The sequence below is a fragment of the Hemicordylus capensis genome, chromosome 2 (assembly GCF_027244095.1).
Source record: "Hemicordylus capensis ecotype Gifberg chromosome 2, rHemCap1.1.pri, whole genome shotgun sequence".
Taxonomy (NCBI): domain Eukaryota; kingdom Metazoa; phylum Chordata; class Lepidosauria; order Squamata; family Cordylidae; genus Hemicordylus; species Hemicordylus capensis.
The window spans coordinates 136118391-136135601 of record NC_069658.1 but is presented as its reverse complement, the minus strand read 5'-3'; the positions used below and the strand labels follow the sequence as shown (position 1 = coordinate 136135601).

Below are 17211 nucleotides of genomic sequence, written 5' to 3'. Positions count from 1 at the left end.
AGGCAATCTAGTAAACTGTCACTCACCATTTGTGTGTCTCACCCAGATAGAACTCTTGCCGATAAGCTTACGTTTTTCTAGGACGGGAGATTCAGATATGATGAGCCACTTAACTGGCTAAGTGCAGAACTAAACCTAATACCCCTTTTATTTTGGAAACAAGCTGCTCTTGATTGAGAGCTAGGCTGGATGTTACACACACCATGTGGATGCCACTAATAATGAGTTTCTCTAGTGAGCTCTTTCTCTCCCTATTATAACATTCTGAAGAACTACCACATGACTTAGCATCATCACACCATGAGTTTCCCCAGTCATGTCACTGCTGCTTGAGTGGGGGGGAAACACTCAGTCGTGAGACTGAATGAAGGTGTTCTCATTGTGTTCAAATGTATTTTTCCTCTCCAGAGTCAACTTCCAAATGGAAAATGGTTCTGAAAATTTGTAGCAGAAGCTGACTAATTAAATGACACCCTTGATGTCACCAGTAAACCTCCGCATCATTGGGACAGTTCTGAACGTCAGTACAAGTTGAATGAATAAGGTAAGGTAATGAATGAATGATCAGAAGTCTATGTGGCCCTGTTGAAGTGCGGGAGAGTCTCAAGACTGACAGTTGAGCCAGTGTTCAGTTTGCTAGTATGTTTGACTGTCTATGGAATTGTGAAACTAGGAAGCTGAATTCTGTGGCTGAAGGACTTGCTGTGAGCTCTGCCTTTTGACTACATCTATCTCCACCGTTCTCACGACCACCAAAAAATGGGTTAAGGGAGCCTAGAGTGCTTTTTGGCAGTCGTGTGCTGCCACGGGAGCCGAGCGGCTCCCGGAAGCAAACCAACCTAAGTACTCCTCCCCTTAGCCCAGGTTAGCAGAGCAAGCGCTCCCAACTCAAGGGTTTCTCCAGCATGGTCTGCGCACTCGTGCAGAGTATGTTGGAACTTCCGGTGGCCGTGTGGCCCCCGAACGCCCAAGCCCTCGCTGGCTCTGTAACAGAGCCAGCAGTCGTGTGGGTGGCAGATCCAGCTGCCCAGGGTGGAATGACAGATCGTCTGTGGGGAGAATGGGCTAAGCCCGCTCACCATGCTCAACCCCATCTGGTGGTTCCTGCTGACCGTGGGAACCGCATCCATATGTCATGTGGTAAGTAACTCTTTATATAGTTATAGCAGGGAGGGGAAGAAGCAGGGGTGCCATTTTTGGTATTGCCACCATGGTGAGAGTAAGAGTCCAACCTTTATCAAAGCCAAAGGATTCTTAACACAATATCAAAAAAGGCTTATAAAGAAGTGTTTTGATCTGTTATGAATGTCACTAGTGAGGAAACCACTATTGAGTTTATTCAGTCCTTTAGTAGCTCCTTCGGTAAGCTCCTTCTTGAGGCAAGCAACTGGAGGCTGTTGAATAAGACCTTGCCCCCATGTATCTCTCTTATAATTGTAGTTTTGAGTGCAATTTTAAACTACTTCAGAAGCCAGTCTTGGCTGAAAAGTGGGCTATAAATATGATAATAATAATATTGATCAATGAAACTTTTTACCCATATTGTACGCTCTAGATAGATAGATAGATAGATACACAGATACATGTGTATGTGTGTGTTTCCCCAATCTTTTCTACCTGGCTGTTCTCATTTGTCTCACCCTACAAAGCATTATGGCTTTTATCTTTCCTTGGGGGCAGCAGCCAGAACCTTGTACGTTCAGCTCCTTCATAACTGAATCTTTGTTACTTCTTTTGGTTGTTCATTGCCTGTCACTTCACACTCCTCATGAGATATGTTACACTGTACACCCTTGAGTTGGCCTCCACTTCTTATAAATCCAATGTGGAACATGATTAAATGATTTCATTCCAGACATGACCTTTAATTTCAGCACCTCTGGTGGCTCAGCATTTCTAATGCAGTGGTAGGCAAGCAACTATTTAGTTTGCATGTTGAAAATGAAATTCAGTTATCTGACTTTGCACTTTGCTATCTCATCAGCTCTCAAACCAAGTAGTGTCAGGCCAGGTCATGCTTTGGACAGGGTCCAGGATGGCGTGTCATTCTCTCAAATGTAGATTCATGTGGTGTGGCTTATCTTGGACTTTACCATTTCTGACTACCAGTGTGAGATTATATATTTAAATATTCTTTTCTTAACTTATGTACACTCAGTATCAGCACCATGTTCTATGTATTTTTCCAGTTCCCGGCATGAAAAATAATAATACCAAATTCCTCAGGAAAAGAATTAAATTTTGAAATCAAATTATAATTCCAGCAACTCTTTACAGATTGATAACTATTTCTGCTGAGGCTAAATTCTGGAACATTTATGGCTTTAAGCTCTGTCTTTCTAGTCTAACACACTAGACTCCTGTATTGTCCTATCATATGTGCAAAATGGCAGTAGAGAGTTTGAAAATAAAAATATGATATAATGATTTTATACTAGCAGTATTATCCTTCTGCAAAATCGTAGATGGATGAGCTATACATCTGCCACCTAAATATTTCTTATTCAGTTTTCTGATGCCCATTTTATTCCACTTCTGTACCCTGTTCCCCACATCCAATTCCTGAACTAAACATGGGGTTGAAAACAGTGTGTATTTAACATTTAATCTACATTTTATTTATTTATTTGTTTGTTTCCCCCCACACACACATTTATATCCCCCTTTTCTTCCAAGGAGCCCAAAGTGGTGTATATAGTTATCTTTATCCTCACAACAACCTTGTGATGTAGGTTAGGTTGAGAGTTAAGGAACTGGTCCAAAGTCAGTAATATGTGGACAAAGTGAGCTTATACAGTTGCAGGGGGAAGATAAGCGTTAAATGATCCTGTGAATATCCTAATAATATATGACTGTATACTTGAGCTGAGTGGAGTTCTATGAATTTATTATTTTAGTGTGAATATGTACCTAACCTAGGTTTTCCTGAATTACATAGGGTGCCTTCGGCCATGACATTTAACTGTGGGTTCAACTGACCTGCAGTTTGCCTGCTGTCCCCCAGCGTGCTCCCAGACAATATCAATCTGCAGTTTGGGAGACTGCAAATGGGGCAGAACTGGCTGAGTGGGCTTCCTCCAATGCAGAAAGGAAGCCACGGCGGCCAATTGTGTTGCAGAGAGGGAGGAGCTTCCTACCCTTAACTTCAGTTTGTGCAGCTTGCACAAACTGAATGACTCATTTGGAGCCTCCAGACTCTTGGTGTGGTAAGTGTACTTTACTTCAAACCGAGGGTTCATCTGGAGATTTGTGGGAGGAATCAAAACTATGGTTGGATCTGGGAACTACACTAATAATCTGGACATCACAGAGGGGCAACCTGAGGTAGATTTGCCTCTGATTTCCCATGATGTCTGAAGGCGGCCATAGAGGTCTGTATTGAATCAAGGAGTCCGTACCTAATTAAAAAAACATAAATTGCATGCATTACATACTAGCCAGCAGAACTTTGCTATTATTTGTATTTATCTGTTAGAGATTTGAATTATTTGCATGGCATTTGAGTGTGTGTCACATAAAATTTGTTTTGATTTTCTAGGCTCTCTCAAAGTACAAGGCTATCAAATAAAAACCTAAAATCCCTTTTCTCCTGCATTTCTGTCCTCATAAATATTATATTTTCTTCCAGCTCATTTTCTTTAAAGGTTTTACACTTATTATAGTCCCAGTGGGTACTCTATTATTTGTGAAGTCTGCTAGGCAACAAACAGCTTTATGAGCTGAAGAATTCACAAGCTCAGAGGGGCTAGTTTTCAAGGATGTGCTGTTTTGTCAAAGATGACAGTGAGACTTCCATCACATAGTTTTCCCTCTTTTGATCAAGTCACATCCATAATGCAAAACTTGTATTTTTTAACCCAAGGAAACAGAGAACAAAGAAAGGGCCAATGATGACACATATAATCACTACATGAAAAGCTATGGACACATTCCTCTCAATATATTTACAAAATGTGCAAAAGGGGAATGAGATTGCATCTGCAGTCCTTGACCCCTATGGTTGCACATCCACAAGTACATCCTTACTTCATGGTTGTTCAGCTTCTGGTTGTCATCTCTCATTCAGAGCTTGACGTTTTCTGGATAGGGTTCCTCCTCCTTATAGAGCTCCTTGATTCCGGGTCCAGATCCAAGCTTCCTGCTTACAACAGGGTTTCCTCACCCCACTTGGATCTAGGCACAGACAGAGACCTTGCTGATGCTGCTAGTGCTACCCCTGTCTTACTGCCAGGTACCTTTGGGAGAAGGGCTTGCGGGTTGTGTCTAGCAAGTCACCTCATCCAATTGTTAGAATCCCTTTTCCAAATGATCATAAAGAATCCAAATTTTGTTCAAGTACTCACAAGGAAAGGTCACAAATTAGCCAATGGAAATTGTTGTGAGTGAAGCTGAGTTGGCCATCACTAATTCAGCATACACAAGGCCCACAAGAGAAATTGTGGATACAAATGAGCATATCTTCCAAACTTACGTTTGCTATTGACCTCAAATTTTCTTGGAAAAAGAAAAGTCCCATAGAAAATCTGAATACTTATATGCTAATTCTGCCCTTGCTTGGTGTCATCCTGTCTATCCAGTACTGCACTGGTACTTCCCCAGTCCTTCAATGGGAGGTTTCTACTCAGACCACATAAGTGTGCTCAACCATAATGAAAGAAAATGCACAGGGGAACAAGGCAGCAAGTGGAGGAAGAGTATTTTATTTTGTCTTAGTGGCTGTTGTTACTTGGCTATGGTTGGTTAGAGAAAAAGTAGTTCTTAGGATGCCCAGGTCACAAGACAGAGATGTATTTTGTAACCTGCCACTGAAACAGAGGGCAGCAGTACTGGACATCACGTTTTTCCCCTATCCATTTGTCCCTTCAGCCCAGTCCTTTCATTCATTCCCTCTCACTGTATGCTGTGTGATGTAAACACCTGGAGTCCTGCTTGTTACAGGACTGGAGGAGAAACTAAAGCTGACCCTTCCTCAATTTAATTAGTGAATTTAATTGTAGACTCTGGGTTGTGACTTGGGAACTCTAGTACTGTGTTTTTGACCCCCACCCCCCCAAAAAAAACCCTCATTGGAACTCCGCTTAATTCTGAACTGATTCAAATGAACAGCCTCCCCAACACATGATCAAGTCAGGGCTGCTATGGGAACACATCCGCTATGACATTGTTAAAAGACGTGCCGATGCATTCTCAGCATGTCCTTTACTCGTGTGTACTGTATATTATTATCATCCAAATAACCCCTCTATATGCACTCTAGGGTGATCAGCCCTTCCTCATGAGTAAAGGATGGGCTGAGAATGCTTTGGCATGGCCTTTTATTTATTGATTGATTTGATTTGATTTGATTTGATTTATATACCACCCTTCCGAAATGGCTCAGGGCAGTTTACAATTAAAACAGAAAACATTAAAAACAATTAAAACAGAGATACAAATATAAATACCAATTTAAAACAACTTAAAAAACAATTAAACTATCAAAACAATTAAAACCCTGAAAACCAGGTATTAAAACAATTAAAACTGATTAAAAACCCTGAAAGGCCAGGCCAAACAGATAGGTTTTAAGGGCTCTCCTGAAGGACAGTAAAGAATCAAGATTACGAATTTCCGCTGGGAGTGCATTCCACAGTCCAGGAGCAGCTACAGAGAAGGCCTGCCTCTAGTCGTCACCAAACGAACCGGTGACAACTGGAGACGGACCTCCCCAGATGACCTTAATGTGTGGTGGGGATCATGTAAAAGAAGGCACTCTCTAAGATATCTTGGACCCAAGCCGTTCAGGGCTTTAAAGGTAATAACCAGCACTTTGTATTTTGCCCGGAAACATATTGGCAGCCAGTGTAACTGTTTTAAAACAGTTACACTGTGGTCATATGGTCTCTCTGGGTTGCCCCAGAGACCAATCTGGCTGCCGCGTTCTGAACTAACTGAAGTTTCCGGACTACGTACAAAGGCAGCCCCACGTAGAGCGCATTGCAATAGTCAAGCCAGGAGGTTACCAGCTGATGCACCACTGTTTTGAGGTCATCCTCTTCGAGGAATGGGCGCAGCTGTCGAATCAGCTGGAGCTGACAGAAAGCACTCCTGGCCATGGCCTCCACCTGAGATACTAGGGTGAGGCCTGGGTCCAGGAGTACTCCCAAGCTACGCACCTGCTCCTTCTGGGGGAGTGTAACCCCATCCAGCACAGGAAGATCTAACTCACCCCTCAGATTCTGAGCCCCCACAATGAGCACCTCCGTCTTGCTTGGATTCAGCTTCAATTTGTTCTCCCTCATCCAGCCCATTACTGCCTGTAGGCAGGCATTTAGAGAATGAGTGCCATTTCCTGAAGATGAAAAGGAGAAGTAGATTTGGGTGTCATTAGCATACTGATAACACCCAGCACCAAACCTCCTGATGACCTCACCCAGCGGTTTCATGTAGATGTTAAAAAGCATTGGTGACAGAATGGAGCCCTGAGGGACTCCATATAACAGCTCCTGTTTTGAGGAGCAACTGTCACCAAGCTCCACCATCTGGAATCTGCCCGAGAGATAGGAACGGAACCACTGCAAAGCAGTACCCCCTATCCCCAACTCGCCCAGGTGATCCAGAAGGATAACATGGTCGATGGTATCGAACGCCACCGAGAGATCCAGAAGAACCAGCAGAGTCACACTCCCTCTGTCGATTCCCCGGTAAAGGTCATCCATCAGGCCGACCAAGGCTATCTCAACTCCATAGCCCGTTCTAAAGCCGGTTTGAAATGGGTCTAGATAATCAGTTTCCTCCAAGACTGCCTGGAGCTGGTCAGCCACCACCCTCTCAATCACCTTGCCCAACCAAGGGAGATTGGAGATTGGCCTGTAGCTGTCCATCGCTAAGGGGTCCAGGGAAGGCTTCTTTAAGAGTGGTCTAATCATTGCCTCCTTCAGGCAGGGAGTCACCCTACCCTCCCTCAGCGATGCATTTATGATATTAATTAGGCCATCTCCAACAATCTCCCTGCTAGACAGAAGCAGCCAAGTCGGGCAAGGATCCAGAGAACAGGTGGTAGGCCGCACTGCCCCAAGCAGCTTGTCCACATCCTCAGGAGTCACAGATTGAAACTGATCCAATCTAATACTGCAAGAGGGATTGCTGGACACCTCCTCCATAGACCTTGCAGAAATAGTGGAGTCCAAGTCAGCCCGAATACAGGAGATCTTATTCGCAAAGAACCCATTAAAGGCATCACAGCAGAGCAACCCCGAGGACTGATTGGAAGTAGAAGGAGGAGAAACCAAACTCCTCACAACCCGGGATAGCTCCGCCGAGCGTGAACCTGCAGCTGCAATGCGCGCAGACCAGAGTCTCTTTTTCGCTGCGTGCACTGCCACCGCATAAGCCTTCAAATGGGTCACGTGCTGAATCCTGGCAGATTCGAACCGAGTTCTCCTCCACTTGCGCTCTAGTCGCCTACCCAACCGCTTCAGCCCCCGCAGCTCCTCAGTATACCAAGGGGCCCTTTTTGCAGCAGGTAGGAAGGGATGCTTAGGAGCAATCATGTCTACTCCCCTGTTGAGTTCCCTGTTCCAGGTTCCCACCAGGGCATCGACAGAATCACCGGCTGCACCAACGTCAAAATCCTCCAACGCCTTTAGAAATCCCACACTGGGTCCAGCAGCCTTTTCGGAAGGATCATCCTTATAGGCCCACCACCCCTGCAGGGGTGGATTGCGGCTGTGAGACCAACCTTAACCAGGTTGTGGTCCGTCCATGACAATGGGGAAACCACTGGATTCCCCACCCACGGAACACCCCCCTGATCCAAACAAAAGACCAAATCGAGTGCATGGGCGGCAACGTGAGTCGGTTCAGAAACTAGTTGAGATAGGCCCATAGTTGTCATGGCTGCTATGAACTCCTGAGCCACACCAGACAAGCCAGCCCCATAGTGGATATTGAAGTCCCCCAGCACCAAAAGTCTAAGAGACTCCAACACCAACTCCGCGACCAGCTCCGTCAGCTCAGTTAGGGAGTCAGTTGGGCAGCAGGGTGGACGGTACACCAACAGAATCCCCAATCCCCTAATGATGTCAGAATCCCCTAATGATGTCAGAGCAGGCATGTTCTCACAGTAGTTCCTGTGTTTGTATGTTGGGGCTGCTGCTTAACTGGCCCTCTATTTTATTTTGAAATTGAAATAATAATAATAATAATAATAATAATAATAATAATAATAATAATAAGAAGAAGAAGAAGAAGAAGAAGAAGAAGAAGAAGAAGAAGAAGAAGAAGCATCTCTCTCTTTTTCTGTGGGGTGAGGGAGAGGGGAAGAAGCACCTATTGGATGAAATCAGGCCCAGCATCAGCACAAGATATCCTTCAGCAGCTGCTGAGGGTCCAGTGCCCTGGGTGACCCACTGCTAATCCCTGCCCTGCCCCGCCCTGTCCACCAGCTGAGTGAGCTACTTCTCCTTACTGACATGAGGCCTCTTCAGATATTCAAAACAAGGGATTCTGTACTTGTGTACTGTATCCTGAGAGCCTGCAATCCCCACCCTGGCACTGATGTGCTCAGAAATCCTCACCTCACCGCCCCGCATTCTCTATGCTTATGTTGTTTGTCTGAAGAGGCAAGTGCCATAAGCCTGATGGCAGTTGTTTCTGTGATTCAACTGCCATCATTCTTATGGCACCAGACAAACATCATGGGGCCTTTCTCACAATCAAACGTGAGGGTGAGTGGGGACTGGGGAGGAAGCCTTGGAAAGCTTACTTCCCTTGCCAATGATCATCCTATTGGTGTTGGGCATGAGGATTGTGCTCGCAGATACTCTGCCCCTGCCCCTGGTAGCATGGAAGTGCGGGGGCTGGGATACATTGTCCCATCCCCCAGAAATCCCAACTGCACCAGTGTGCAGTGCATTGTGGCGATCCTCCAGCAACAGGCAGGCACCCATCAGTGTTTCAGCACTGACTGAAAGTAGCTGGTGTTGACATACAGTCAGGTAAATGGGGTTAAGGCAGCACTCGCTCCCTTAACCTCATTTAAGAGGCGGGCTCCCTAGGTGGGTTTGCCGCCGAGGTGCCACCTGGAGCTGGTCGACTCCTGGGAGTTCCCACGGGCAGCCAAGCCAGGGCTTAGCTGCCCCAGCCCAGTCTTGGCTGCTCATGAGAATAGCCTCCAGAAGTCTAGAGACCACAGTGGGTTGAAGCTCTCTGAATGCATCAGCACCCAGGCAGGACTTATGGGTACATTTTGGGGAACTTGAGCACAGCATTCCATTTTTTGATCCTCTGAAAAGGGCTATTGGTTTCTTTCATTCTTGGTGGGCCAGCATTCCAGCCAGCAACTATTTCCCTCCCCTACTGACAGTGCCCTTCTGTGATGCAGCATGGCTGGTGGCAGCCACTGGCTAAAGCACTGTCTCAGACCTGGAGGAGGCTCTGAATGAAATAACACCATAGATATCAGCTCTGACAAGAGGTCACATCTGACTGCTTCTGTGTTCTGCAGAACCAGAAAAAAGTTCCTTATAGGCTTACACCATATGTAAAAAGGAATGCAAGGCACTCTGGTGTGTGTGTGTGAGAGAGAGAGAGTGATTTGTCTGGTGCTAAAGGGGAAATATTAATTATTTTCTTATTCATCATCAGCTGTATTCATACATGCCTCAAAAGCAGATTATATAGGATAAGGCACTATTTGAATAATCCAGTTGCACATATACTATCTCTGTGAAAAATGGTTCTGCTTATTCTACACTAATAACATCTTGGAGGATTCTTTTGCATTCATCTGTTCCTGGGAGATAATTGTAAGAGGACCATAGAAAAGATTTCACAAATATTTGAGAGACTGTAGCTAAAATTCTCTCTCCCAACCCTGCACCTCCTTTTCAGCTATAGTGCAACAAACTGATGAGGAAAAAGCCTAGTTCTCACAAAGAACTTATGAGGTGGGGAACCCATGTGTGGACTGTACCACTTAAGATGTTCACATGATTGAATAACCTTACACTAAAAAAAAGTTGTTCTAGTAAGAACTAATCAGCCTACTTTCCTTTCAATGTCTCTACAACTGGACTACGTTTGGTTCAAATCGAGGTCCACAAGTTAGGTTTCTTGCACCTCAAATGTCCATGCATTTGTCATCTTGGATTGGAGTGGATGACATCATTACAAACTACCTGTGTGTCACTCACTACAACTGTACCAAATTTGTTTCAAATTGGTTAGACAGTCCTCATATTAGTGCACTTTTGCCTCAAAAGTTCAAACGTGCACCATCTTGGATCAGGGTGAATGACATCATCACAAACTACACCATTGGGGAATCCCTATGTGTCCATACAGCTGTAGCAAATTTGGTTTAAATTGGTTAGACTGTCCACAAATTAGTGCACTTGTGCCTCAAAGGTTTATGTATCCACCATCTTGAATTGGGCTGGATGACATTGTCACAATCTACGACATTGGGGTGTCCCTATGTGTCCCTACAGCTCTAGCAAATTTGGGTGAAATTGGATAAGCAGTTCACGTTAGGCCACTTGCACCTCCAAAGTTTACACATCTGCCATCTTGAATCAGTAAGGATGACATCATCACAAACTATGCCATTGTGGTGTCCCTGTGTGTCACTCACTGCAACTGTACCCAATTTGGTTCATATGGGTTAGACCATCCACAAATTAGCCGGCTTGCACCTCAGATGTTCATGCATCCACCATCTTGAATTAGGGTGGATGACATCATCACAAATTATGCCACTGAAGTGTCCCTACGGCTGCAGCAATTTTGGTTCAAATCGGTTAAGCGGCTCACAATTTAGCCCACTTGCGCCTCAAAAGTTTACGCATCCACCATCTTGAATCTGCATGGATGACATCATCACAAACTATGCCATTGTGGTGTCCCTGTGTGTCACTCACTGCAACTGTACCCAATTTGGTTCATATGGGTTAGACCATCCACAAATTAGCCGGCTTGCACCTCAGATGTTCATGCATCCACCATCTTGAATTAGGGTGGATGACATCATCACAAATTATGCCACTGAAGTGTCCCTACGGCTGCAGCAATTTTGGTTCAAATCGGTTAAGCGGCTCACAATTTAGCCCACTTGCGCCTCAAAAGTTTACGCGTCCACCATCTTGAATCTGCATGGATGACATCATCACAAGCTATGCCATTGAGGTGTCCCTGTGTGTCACTCACAGCAACTGTACCCAATTTGGTTCAAATGGGTTATGCAGTCTACAGATTAGCCCGTTTGCACCTTAGATGTTCATGCGGCCATCATCTTGAATTGGAATGAATGACATCACCACACACCACACCATTAGGGCATCCCTATGTGTCTCTACAGCTGTAGCAAATTTGTTTCAAATTGGTTAGGCAGTTCACAAGTTAGGCCACTTGTGCCTCAAACGTTCACATGTCTGCCATCTTGGATCTGTGTGGATGACATCATCACAAATTACGCCACCCCTATGTGTCTCTCACTTCAACTGTACCTAATTTGGTTTAAATTGGTTAGACAGTCCACAAATTAGCCTGCTTGCACCTCAAAAGTTCACTCACCCACCATTTTGGTTTGGGGTGGATGACATCATCACAAACTATGCCGTTGAGTCCCTACAACTGTACCTGATTTGTGTCCCTATGTGTCCCTACAACTGTACCCGATTTGGTTCATATTGGTCCAGGCGTTACAAAGTTGATTTTTGGGGTGGGGACACTCAGACTCACACACACACACACACACACACACACACACACACACACGGAAAAATGGACAAATACACACAGAAAGCCAGGTGATCTCATAAGCCTACTGGAAAATAGGCTAAAAACACCCTCCCTATACATGGGGCAACTAGATAAAGAGAAGGGTTCTAGCTTAGCCTTCTCTTCAATATGATGGACTTCTGTGTATAGAATTCCATCACCAGAAGTCTGAAGTGGTTAGTCAACATAGATTTATCACTTCATACTGTCAGATCCTTTACTGTCATGATTCTGTCAGCATCGTTCAATTCAATAGTTTTTGCTTGACCCTCACCTAACAGTTTTAACTTGTTTTTTACAACTCTGAAGTGAGAAGAAAACTGTAAAATGTTGTCTTTATCATTTCCTGTGCCAAGGTTTATCATCTCTTCATTATCATAAATAGTAAAACAAAATCCAACATAAGCAGATGTATAAGTAACAAGGAGAGGTAACAAGCTGAGACTGAATCCAGATAAGACGGTGGTACTTATTGTGCAGGGTCGGAACTCAGAAGATGATTTTGATCTGCCAGTTCTGGATGGGGTCACACTTCCCCAGAAGGAATAGGTACACAGTCTGGGGATGCTTCTAGACACAAAACTCTCCCTGGTGTCCCAGGCTGAGGCAGTGGCCAGAGGTGCCTTTTATCAGCTTCGGCTGATACGCCAGTTGCACCCGTTTCTTGAGATAAATGACCTCAGAACAGTAGTACATTTGCTGGTCACTTCCAGGCTTGATTACTGCAATGTGCTCTATGCGGGGCTGCCTTTGTACGTAGTCCGGAAACTGCAGTTGGTCCAGAATGCAGCAGCCAGGTTGGTCTCTGGGTTATCTCGGAGAGACCATATCACTCCTCTCTTAAAAGATCTACACTGGTTGCTGATAGGTTTCTGGGCAAATTACAAGGTTTTGGTTATAACCTATAAAGCCGTAAACAGCTTGGACCCTGGGTGTTTAAGAGAACACCTTCTACACTATGAGCCACACCACCCATTGAGATCATCTGAAGAGGTTTGTCTGCAGTTGCCACCAGCTCATCTGGTGGCTACTCAGGAATGGGCCTTCTCCAGTGCTGCCCCGAGGCTTTGGAACACACTTCCTGCTGAAATAAGAGCCTCCTCATCTCTTAGAACTTTTAAAAAGGCAGTCAAGATGCATTTGTTCACCCTGGCTTTTAATTAGATATTGAGGCTCTTCTCATGATCAGTGAGAAGAGCGTGGATAGGGTTTGCGGGGAGAGTGGGCTAAGTCTGCTCTCCCCGCAGACGAGCAGTCAGTCTGCTCTAGGTGGCCGAACCAGCTGCCCACACGACTGCTGGCTCTGTTACGGAGCTGGCGGGGGCTGGGGGGATCGGGGGCCATGCAGCCCCCAGGAGCTCCAGCATGCCCTGTGCAAGCACGCAGGGCATGCTGGAGAGACCCCCCGAGCCAGGAGGCTGCTTTTCGTGAGTTGCCGTGGTGCAGAGCCATGCCACGGCAAGTCACAAATCATAGAGCCCGGGTTAGCGGAGCGCTCACTCTGTTAACCTGGGCTTAGGGGAGGGTTACTTAAGTGGGTTAACCGCATGGAGGCCACTGGGCTTGCCTGCGAGCCCAGTGGTTCTCACGGTCAGGCGAAATCAGGCTAGGCTCCCCTAGCCCAGTTTCGCCTGATTGTGGGAAATCGCCTCATTGTTTTAATTGTGTTTTTAACAGTTTTAACATTTTAAATTTTAATTAATTGTTGTGCTGTTTTAATCTTTTTATCTGTTTTTGTTATTTTGTTGTGAATTGCCTGGAGACTTGCATTTTGGGCGGTATATAAATGTTTTTATTATTATTATTATTATTATTATTATTATTATTAATAATAATTTCATAAATAAGTATAATAGGCTGTTGATGCAAGAAGCAAAGATATATTTTTGATGTAGCTGTTTTTAAAGGAAGTTGATTCTGAGTAGTAAACCCATCAGTGGGCTGGTTCAGTTATAACATGGAACCATGGTTAAGCCTGGTCCTGTGCAATGGAGAGGTGTTCGAGCCAAACCGGCAAATCCAGTCTTGTGCACACCCCTAGTGCAATGTCCCAAAGGCTTGGAAGGACATGTTCCCCCCTCCCCATGTATGCACAAGCACTTCTGAAAATAGAATAAACTAAGTTCAGTCATGACATCCCAACCAACCTTCAGTTTCTTCTAATCTACTTACTTGAAATAAACTGCAATCTGTAACTCACTTAAAATCTTGAGTACAGATCTACTTATTGTATTCCAAGTAAGCAGATTAGACTAAAGCAAGGTTGGTTCAACTTCAGACATCACAACCAAATTTTTATTCTAACCTGAATCAAAAGTGGACTGTTGTGCAGGTATGGAAGGAGGGGAGCATGTGCTCCTGAACCTCAGGGAGATTGTGCGGGACCAGACTTAACTTTGGTTCTGTGTTTACATATGAACAAGTTCAGTATGTACAATCGCATCAAGGATATTTTTTACAGTGTTTTTTTAATAAATGCAGACAAGAGCACATTCACATTTTAAAAATACTGTACAAAAACCCTGATATTATCATCTGGGGGCTTTTCATGTTTTATGCATGTAATGTAGAAAAAGAAAGAGACTAAAATTGAAAAGGGTTGCAAAATTCAGAGGCACAACACTTTGTACAAAATCCAGACCTAAGCATTCAAACAATGGAGTAGAGCTAATAAACTGAACATCTGGAGAGAATTTAGTTGAGAATAATTTAAGCCATCACCCTAAGTTAGGGATCGACAGCAGAGTTTCTATCCATTCGTTCCTGGACTTCAAAGACCACATCAGTTCAGTTCAGTTTAGTTTATTGCAATCTTTGATCAAATATACAATCTAGATCAAATAAATCTACCCTGAGGGTAGATATCAATATAAACACATACATGCATATACAGGGCCATCCTAAGGGCGGGGCCACTGGGGCAATTGCCCCGAGCCCCGCACTGGCACAGGCCCCGCTCTGGGCACACTGAAGTGCAGCTTGCCCTCCTCACTCCTCCAGTCCCAGCCACTTATCTTTCCCTGCAGCCGATCTTTTGTGTCTGTATGCAGCTTGGAAGGCTCCCAGGCAAGCTGCTAGAGTTCCATTCAGTGGGTGGTCAGGGCTTCCAGAAGCCTCCATGCAGGTCTCCCTGAAGCCTGAAGCTCAGGAAAGAGGCAAGCAAGCAGGCAGGCAGAAAGGCAGAGAGTGTCCAGCACCAGAACTGTCTGCAGACCCTCTGCCCAGCCAAGCCAAGCCTTAGTAGTGGAGGTATTATTTGATTTCCTTTTTGTGGTTATTCCCCACCCCTTGAATATTTAGGCATTGGCTTGCCATAGGGCTTTGGTATTGAGCAGAGATGTAGGGCAGGGTGGGAGGAATATGTAACTTTAAATTAAAGTGGATTGGACAAATTGTTGGTTTTTAATTTTTTTAATTAATTTTTTAAATCCATCCAAAAAGTCCTATAAGTGGCTTGTTTCATGGCAGAAAATGACAAAGATGTCTGGAACTGAAGCCCCCGCCCCCAGACCATCACTCCCATATGCAAGAATCTGCCCTTTTCCTTCATAAAAAAAGGTAAAACACCCCCCTTTCTGCCCCAGCCTTTAGATCACCTGACCTGGAATGACTTGGCATAGGGCTTTGGTATTGAGCAGAGATGTAGGGCAGGGTGGGAGGAATATGTATATTTAAATTGAAGTGGATTGGACAAATCGTTGAATTAAAAAAAAACACCACCCAAAAAGTCCTATAAGTGGTTGGTTCCATGGCAGAAAATTACAAAAACTTCTGGAACAAACAATATATAATATTTGCTTATTTATTCATTCATGAATGCACTATGCTCAAGTTGATTTGCAACCCAAAAGGTCTGAGAACTGTGAAACATGTGTTGTGCTTTTTATTTTTATTTCTTTAGAAATGCATTATATGTCCAAGCAGAAACCTCACTCACACTATTTACACTGTATGTCATCATCAATCAGTATGATTCTGTAATGATATGAAATGTTAAGGAGGCCCGGCACATGCTGATTCGCCCCCAGCCCCACATCGCACCCCACTAGGGATGGCCCTCTGCATATACATGTGTAGAATCAGTTACATAGAAGATTGAGATTAAAAATATAGGATAAAACAAAATTAAAAATAAAAAGAAGGGATGATTAAAATTGACCGTTTCTGACACACCATGAGCGAATTTTAATCACAGCCATACAGAATTTGGCTACTGAGTATGAGACATAAGTATGTTTATCAGAAAGAAATAAGTTCATATAAAATTCATCCTAATTGTCAGGGTATCTAAGAATGAGAGGAGCAATATATTTGGAATGCAGCTCATGATAGAAAGAACAATACAGAAGCACATGGCCAACTGCTTCAATATTCCCACTTCCACAAGGGCATAGTCTTTCCAAACAGGGACCTCTCCTATACCTACCCTCTAGTACTGAAGAGGGCAACACATCCAGCCAAGCCAATGTCAGGGCTCTTCTGTGTGCTGGATATATCAGGTCATACAGGTATTTATCTGGTTTTTGTGAGGGATTGGTGCCTGGCTTAAATCTGTATGGTGTTCCATATCAATAATACACCTCTTAAGGATCAACATAGCATTATCATAGCCCAGGAAGAGAAGATAATCCATTGACAGCCCATATGATTTTAGCTTTTCAGTAATTAGATGCATCCAATCTGAGGGATGTTCATCCTTAAAAATTAGGGGAGCTAGACCAGAAGGGGGAAAATTCAATTTCAACCAAAAGTTGAAGATAAAAATCCAGGCACAGGACTCCCAAGTTTGACAAGCCCTCTTCCAAAGGCAACTTTGCATTTGGCAAACAGCATGGGGTTGAAAAGACGGCCCTAAGGAGTTTAGACCGGACCCTCTCAAGTGGATGGAAATCACTTTATATACAGATCTGAGAGCCATAAAGAAGCTGGGGAATAACCTTGGCTTGAAAAACCTTGATGGCAGAAAGACCAGATCTTCCACAGACCCTTGAGTTTTGTTAAGCAGCTAATTAGTACATCTTTATTCTATGCCCTCTTGAAATGGCAGCAGGAAGATCAGGAGTAGGAGTTAGTTATAATAAGGATGGTCAGGAAGAAGAAGGTCACAGCACTCAGAATATGATACAGTTCAGGGGGGGGAAAGCCTAAAATGCTCCTATGAGTGTAAATATTTTATCATTGTGCAGGCATTAATCTCCAGCTAGCTGTGCTGATGCTCAAGATTCTAACATTTTATTGTAGTTATAGAATTTTACGGTCTTAACTGCACACCGCCATTTCTCAAATTAATGTAGAAATCTCTGACAACTGTTGATAACTTCGCCATGTCTCAAAAAGGTAATTTTAGTATGAAGGGCAATCTCTTTTTAATACTGCAGTAATGAAATCTAGTAATGCAAAAGGAAATATTCTGGACTATGCAATTATATTGCTGATGCATCCATGCTTTTG

At 44.1% G+C, this 17211-nt stretch overlaps 1 long non-coding RNA gene across 4 annotated transcripts in view; it reads left to right on the top strand.

Annotated features, from left to right (window-relative positions):
- The first annotated feature begins 406 nt into the window (after window positions 1-406).
- LOC128342494 (uncharacterized) overlaps window positions 407-17211 on the top strand; it is a 44708-nt gene continuing 27903 nt past the window's right edge. For all 4 annotated transcript variants that reach the window (XR_008315018.1, XR_008315021.1, XR_008315020.1 and 1 more), the window contains exon 1: window positions 407-544. This is a non-coding gene — a long non-coding RNA (uncharacterized LOC128342494). The remainder of the gene's footprint in view (window positions 545-17211) is intronic.